Source organism: Camelina sativa, chromosome 14, assembly GCF_000633955.1.
Source record: "Camelina sativa cultivar DH55 chromosome 14, Cs, whole genome shotgun sequence".
Lineage (NCBI taxonomy): Eukaryota > Viridiplantae > Streptophyta > Magnoliopsida > Brassicales > Brassicaceae > Camelina > Camelina sativa.
Window position 1 is genome coordinate 19,986,729 of NC_025698.1, and position 7,720 is coordinate 19,994,448.

The 7,720-nt window shown below is 32.2% G+C and overlaps 1 long non-coding RNA gene across 1 annotated transcript; it reads right to left on the reverse strand.

Annotated features, from left to right (window-relative positions):
- On the reverse strand, positions 1,012 to 3,972 carry LOC104742062. The gene is made up of 4 exons (XR_760422.2): positions 3,559 to 3,972; positions 2,009 to 2,063; positions 1,647 to 1,937; positions 1,012 to 1,533 (listed from the first exon to the last, which is right to left on the reverse strand). It is a non-coding gene; the product is annotated as an uncharacterized LOC104742062 (long non-coding RNA).

Here is a 7,720-nt window from a genome sequence, read left to right on the forward strand (position 1 = left end):
AGAAACCAGAGATCGTGGGAAGGATCACTCGTTCAAGAGCTAAGGAGATGGCCAAGGAAGCTCATGCACTCATAGCTGACGGGTCATTCAATCTACCGAGGAACCAAGTCTTCAACATATCCATCCTGAAGACTTCACCCGGTAATGATAACAAGATAACTTAGGTGTGAAGTTTGTACTCTTTTTCCCATAGCTGAGTTTTGTCCCAATGGGTTTTCTCGGTATGGTTTTTAATGAGGCAAATGGATCACTACGTCGAGTTATCTAGAAGTCATTACCAATGGGGAATAATGTACTAATACAAGTGACTTTTGTACTACTACAGATCACCTAGATGCTTCATTGTTTTCTTATTTCCTTTACACGCCTTGTTGTTTTATTTTGAACTTCCTGTTGTTTGGAGTTTCGAGCCCTAGGGTTTATTATAAAACCCAAAAGCGACGCCTCCTTGTTTGGTAACGAAAAAGTTGTATGAACAAGTATTGTCACACTTTTTTCTCTCAATTTGAATTCTAGAATGCGTTCTTGATTTCTGGGTTTCTATACACTTTGTGATTCAGAAACTCTTCACTTTGTTCCAATCCATACAACCACCTAAACCTCTATCTCCATCGAACCATTGTTTTCATCATTCGATCTTCACACATCATCACTCAAAGTCATTCGTCCATCATCATCAACAAGATCACGTCGCTTATCACCTATCTTCAGCCTTTCATCGGAGTTCTATCCTAAGGAGATCGTATTATAACATGACGCCATCCTTCTCCTCTATCTGTTCTATGAATCAACCTCTCATTATTAAGGCTTTCTAACAATTCAACATCATTAACATCATCATCATCATCTTCCAACATCCATCTAAGCATCTGCAAAACCATTATACATGTACAAAAAAATCATGTGGCCATAAACCAAGAAAAAAACCATGTAGCCATAAACCAAGAAGAAAATCATGTTTAGCCATAAACAAAAAAAAAACTTTCACATAATCATAACCAAAAGTCACGAATAAACAAGTTCTAAAAATTTCATAAAATAACCATAGCAAAGTGATCAACAAATAAACAAGTTTAGTCATCAATACATATTTCAGTCCTATGCTCCATATAACTAATCTTATCCTCAATACTAGAAAAAGCAATGAAACCCTGTTGATTGGCGACATCATTCATAATCTCTACTACACACACAACACTGCAAATATCATCACGCTCCAACATCTTCTCAACTAATTCATTCTTACGAGTAAGAATCAAGTTTCTTGAAGAAGAAGTCTCTGTAGCTAAGTCAACCTCCTTCCGCTTTCTTTCTGATCCAGAACTTCTCTCTCTAAACTGTGTTCCTACCACTTGTATCAACTGAATCTGCTTCATCACCATTTTCTGCATCAACTCTAGAATCTAAACTTGTTTCTCCTTGTTGGGTGCTCCATCCCTCTGCTCCAGTAACAATAACTGAACAAAACGCCTCTCTAAAAACATCCATGTTGGGCAGGAGTTGGTTCTTATACTTTACAGCTTCAGGTCATTCCTATATAAAAAGAAACAAAGAGATAAGTTAGCTTAATTCACTTAAATATGTGGAGAGTAGCGAGACATAAATGAAACAATGATACATATGAATAGTGAAGAGAGTAAAGTTACCTTAATTCGTTCATTACACCAATTATCAGTCATGTCTATTCTTCCAAAAGCATCAAAGGTAATTTCAGTTATGTTACAGAGCAAGATCTTATACCTATTGTATGATCTTCTACACACATCATACTTGTTTTTAAACCTAATCCATAGATATTTCTTTTGAAATTTCTCTTCAAACTTCTTTGTGACAGAATCCTTTCCAATCTGATTCAATCCTATCTTTGTTGTGTTCCCCATTCTTTTCTCGGTAGTATAAAGTTGAAGAAAGTACCGACATTCCTCATCCGATCAACTCTATATTCAATCAAAATCAACCAAATTCAAACTTATATTTCTATAAAAACAGAAAAAAAAATATAACTTACATCATGATTGTTCATCTTGACAGCCTTGGAATACAGCAACAAATCAAATCACAGGCTGCATAAACAGAATGATTAACAAAAGAGCTCAATCAAAGCCATGTCCCACAAATAAGACTGACATGTCTTGAAGCACAGCCAAATAACACATGTTTAGTATAAAAAGTCAAAATACGTCTAATATAAAATGCTATAATCCCGTTTTATGCCAAATAACACATGTCTTGAAGCATAGCATGCCAAATAATATAAATATCAGTAACCAACTCGAGATAACGGTCATATGCATTAACGTAATGATGATCATCAAAACTAGGGAGACGGTCCTGAATATGGATATTAACAATCAGATCTCATTGTGGTTAGTACTTTATTCACCACTTAATCACATTCACCTCTAATTTAGTAAAATAAATAGTATTAATTTAATTGAGATTATAATGTTTACTCTTCTGATGAATAACATGCAAAAATGATGACCTTATGCTCAATAATCCGTATAAATTAAGGCACACGCCATCAACGTAATGCATAAAGAAACTCATACTAACCACAATGAGATTTGGTTTTGCTCAGAGAATTAAAAAAAAAGAGACCAGTTTTAGCAAAGAAAACTAAAACCCAATTCACATATCTTAATAACAGTTCAGACCCTCCAATATTAACATCATCTAAGAAACAAAAGCAGAACCAATCAAAGTCCTTCAAACTGAGCGGATAATCAAAGTCCATAATCCCAAACAAACAAATTATAAATAATGCAAACTAAGAAACAAAAGCAGAACCAAATGCAAACTCTAAACCAAGAAAACCAAAACACAGGAGAAAAGGTAAGATACCTCACAGATAGGCCATGCGAAGAAAAGAGCAAAGAATATTAAACCAACCCAGATAAACAAAAGAAAAAAAAGATTATACCTTTACAACAGAAACCCATATCAAGACTCCAACATGGATTATCCAATTCAAAAAGGATAACAAACTAAGAAACAAAAGCAAAACCAAATGCAAACTAGAAAACCAAGAAGGTGCTGAGAACTAACATTGGAAAGAGATAAGAAAGTTTGAAAAAAAAACCATTGTTTGATATATGTGCTGGAAAATTATTTAATCGAAAATGAAACAAAGGAAGAATCTTTTTCAGGTGAGATATGTGCTGGAAAATTAAATGGTGTGATATCGGTTCAAATCTCTAAAGAGACCAAACTTCTTCTTCTTTCCATCAACATCACAACACCTCAAAAGAAAATCCCTTTATCACAACACCTTCCAAACAGTAAACTTACTAAATTTAAGCAGCTAGATATTTTAATAAAACTAGTTTAGTGTCACATTATTTGATTTGTAGTAGTATAAGAAACTTATTAAACCAATTAGAAAAAATGTACAATTGACAGATAAATTTAGTAACAATACAAATCTACTCATAAACAGAGAGAACAACAATACAAGTCTAGTGGGTTGTGTAGCTTGTGAGAAGATTGAACAGATGAGAAGCTTGTGTAGCTCATATTTAACAACAATACAAGTCTACTCATAAACCAATTACGTACCTTGTGAATAATTGATTCCGGAAGTGACTTCACTCTTCTGAAATCGAGAATCACAAGCTGTAAATAACAAAAGTACCAGTTTTAAACTTAACCCATTAAAATCATACAAAACGAGCAAAGAACTTTTGGGGGTTTGCTAAGAGTTCAAACTAAACAAAAAAACAATAAAACCCAGAAGCCCCACTACTCCAAACCCAAAAACCCAACTCATACTATAACCATAAGTTTAAGGATTATCTTAAAGTAGCTTCTACGGATCGATGGAGATGGAGATGGAGGTTGAAGTTCTATGGATCGATGGAGATGAGAGAAGTTCTATGGATCGATGCGTACATGGACCGGAGGAGATGAGATGGAGGTTTGAAGTTCTATGGATCGGTGGGAAGATGAGAGAAGAGAGATGAGATGAGATGAGAAGAGAGATTGATGGAGAAGAGAAAGAGATTAGGGTTTTTTTTTGGTTATATTCTTAAAAAGACGAGGACATTTTAGTAACTGGGGGTTTCAGTCGCCGTGTTTTTAAAATCAATCGCTGAAAAAAGTATCGATCGAAAATTGAGTCGCTTGTCGCTAAATCCTGTCACTGCGACTGGTCTCTAAAGCAGTGACAGACAAACGAACGATATTAGGTCGCTGTGGCCAACGACAGGGAAACGAACATGGCCGTAATGTAATGACATAGCAACATCATTTTCATGGGTGAGGGAGAGAAGGGTCTCAATCAAATACGATAGAGAGAAAATTCCCAAAAAGAGAATTTTATTGCAAATCTCTTTTTGACTGGACTGATGGAATTGACGTGTGGACTACTCCCCAGCTAAATAAGAAGGGTCATCTATACAATTTTGAATCCTATAGAACTATGAATGATTTAGTAGTGCGTGACATGCAATTTGATAGTGCGGTACGGTTCAACTGCGGTACGGTTCAACTGCGGTATGTGTGGGAGAAAAGTATTTGCAGAACAAGTGCGGTTTATGCAAAAATAAGCGGGACAAAAAATGTTGAATTGGTGAAAAATTATTTGTGGTACGGAATTCATATTATTTTATATATAATTAGTATAATTATATATTATTTGTTTCTTTTGTATTGGTATATACATATTTGTATACCTTAAATACACAAAATGATCAATTTTTTTCTTTTAACATACATATTGTTAAATCAATTAAAGAGTTCGATCATAAAAATACAAAACATTAAAAAACATATTATCGAGTAGTTTGATTTTTCCCTAATATATTTATAACATTTCTGCTGTTTATATTTGTTTCAGTCATTACAACTGCGAAATCAACATTTGAGAAATTTTAATTGGATTTTTAGTTGAACTGTTTAATTTAACTGCATATATTAATTTTTAAATGTTTAAAAAGATTAAAATATTATAATTTATATATCTAAACTTAATTAAAAGTTTCAAAATATGAATATTTAAGTATATTAAATTTTCAAAATAACACAAACGAGTTATATTGCAGGAGGAGTTATATGACATGATAGAGTTGAACTAATAATACTAAAAAATAAAATATCATTAATATGATACTTCAATCTGGGTTAAATTTTCATTTTACTATTTTAACAACACCAATATAAAATATATCGAATCAAACTGATTTATTAAAGATTGTATTAAACAAAACAATTTGTGCCGTGTACAGCGGATTATATACTATATCATTAGAATTAACAAAATAGTACATTAGTAAAATTAATATTAAAATAGTATATTAACAAAAAATAAAAATAAAAATTTGTCATTCGGTATACAGCGGGTCATAATCTAGTTATAAACTTATATATAGCTTAATTAAGGAGAGATATATGTGATTTAAGAAGATGTATATTGCACCTATGTATATAACTTAATTAAATAAGAAAAATAAAGATATTAGCGTAATTCAAGTGAACCGCTGCTTGAAACATTGTTCCACAATAAAATGCGGTTTATGTGTATTATTTGCTTCAAATACGCAAAAAAAAATACTGAGTGTGTTGATTGGTGACCCACATGCCGTTTTTTTTTTGTCAATTCCACTTTTTTATGTCACCACTCACGCCCTAATACAACGAATGTTATGGTTTGCTATTATTAACATCGTTTATTGTATTGGGATTTGTCAGTAACATATTAATAATATGTGACCGATCATTTTTCTGGACTGAACTTTTGTTGTTCGATGATGATAAGAGAAATTTTTAAAAAATTATGATAATACAAAAATAAAGAATGTATGTATCTTTGAAATCATTATGGATCCACTTCATCTGTTTCATCTTCTACACAGTATACATAGCACACACAAAACATAACACACTCCTATATTAATTCATACACCATGAACGTTACACACACAAAAAAAAAGTACCAAACTTGTTGATTTATAAGGTGAAATCACATCTAATATTAATGTTTGTACACAACAAAATAAAATAAAGTAAAATACAAATAAAAAAGGTGATTGTGATATAACATATTTGACATTTGAATTGGCCAAAATGTTTTGTCTAACATTAGAATTTAACCAATTTACAAGGTGAAACACATCCATGGTTAACGTATTCAAAATGCTTTGTCTGAGATTAATGTTCTCTATATATAATACATATAACAACATCGATTCGAAAAGAAATACATGTTCTTCGTTAGCTAGATTTGAACTTTAATTATTTCAGACACATTAGTCAATAAATAATGATAATAGCACATGTTTGTGTTATATATACATAATTAACTTTTAAAAAGGGTAGTATTTAACTATGATTAGAAACTAGAGTATTTGTAAAAAAAATACCCTATTTATGTTTATCAATATGAAAGTTCCGTATGTTTCAGAAATATTTTTCTTAATTACATGTATTTGTTTTAGGAGAGGTCATCTACGACGACAACAATTTCCTCACACAAAAACCAAGCCATAAAACACACATTATGGAGACTTGTAAGGTTTCTACTTTTATCAATAAAAGAAAAAAATAAAAATAAAAATTTGTTTTTATTATCTGTCATTTGATTTGTATATTTATTTACTCTGCTTTTATTTGCTTGAAAGGTTGAATTCTTTTTATCTTTTGCATTCTCAGTAAAGCTCTTTGAGATAGAGAAAGTGAATTGGAGAGTAAATCTTTGCGGCTCTATTTATTTATTTATTTATTTATTTATTTATTTTTCTTACCTTCTTCTCAGTTTATTATAGAGATTTTAACCAAATGTGCCATATTCTGGAAAAAGTTTCCAAGTGTGCTATATTAGTTTTACATTTTCAAATATGCCATATCCATTAATCTTGGCACACTCAATTTTACTAGATTGTCCTTGCAATTAATATTTGTTTTGACGGTGGAACATGGAGAAAGACGTGCGCATGGTCAAAAGCGTATGGTCAGAAGCATTTCACGGAACGCGTGAGTAATAATTGTGAACAATATATGAATATATATGAATAAATTGGTGGATAACAACATATTCATATTGGAACTAGTCCACCCACCTATACCAAGTGGACAACATATTCATATTGACTACTTGTCCACCATTTGGGTAAATTCAGTAAACAATTAAGTAATAGAAAACATATTTATAGTTATTTGAACTAGTCTACGACGATGAGATGTAGAACTTGTCCTTCTAAACCAGGGAATGTAATGGACAACTATTTAATCGAAGTGATATTGGTGGACAAGGTATGTGATAGGATGCAATTACTAATAAACCCTTGAAAATGGCAGGATGAAATTTATACATAAGAGTGTATAGCTGGGCAGATGGGGATGATTGGACTCATTAGCGACTGACAAGACGGGTAGTTAATGCCAATGCCATGGATAATAAGTTGTTGGAAGATTTTTTTTTTGAGGATCTAGAAAAAATTATGAGATAAAATCTTGTTATTTTTGGAAACAAAGACGAGGAGATTTGTTAGGAGACGATTGAGCTGAGTATTGGTATGGTAACCGTGGAGAAAAGTTTCTAGGAGAGGCTATCGTTGTTGTCTTGAAAGGCACAAAGAGAAGGTATAGTCGTCCGCCATAAATGCCGATGGTTGAGGAGCTGACGAACCTTGTGTCATTTAATATCGTTTCTCTATATAAGTCTGAAATCTTTCAAATTTTTGTTGTTGTACGCAAAGTACGAAAAATGGAAGAAACCGTGTGT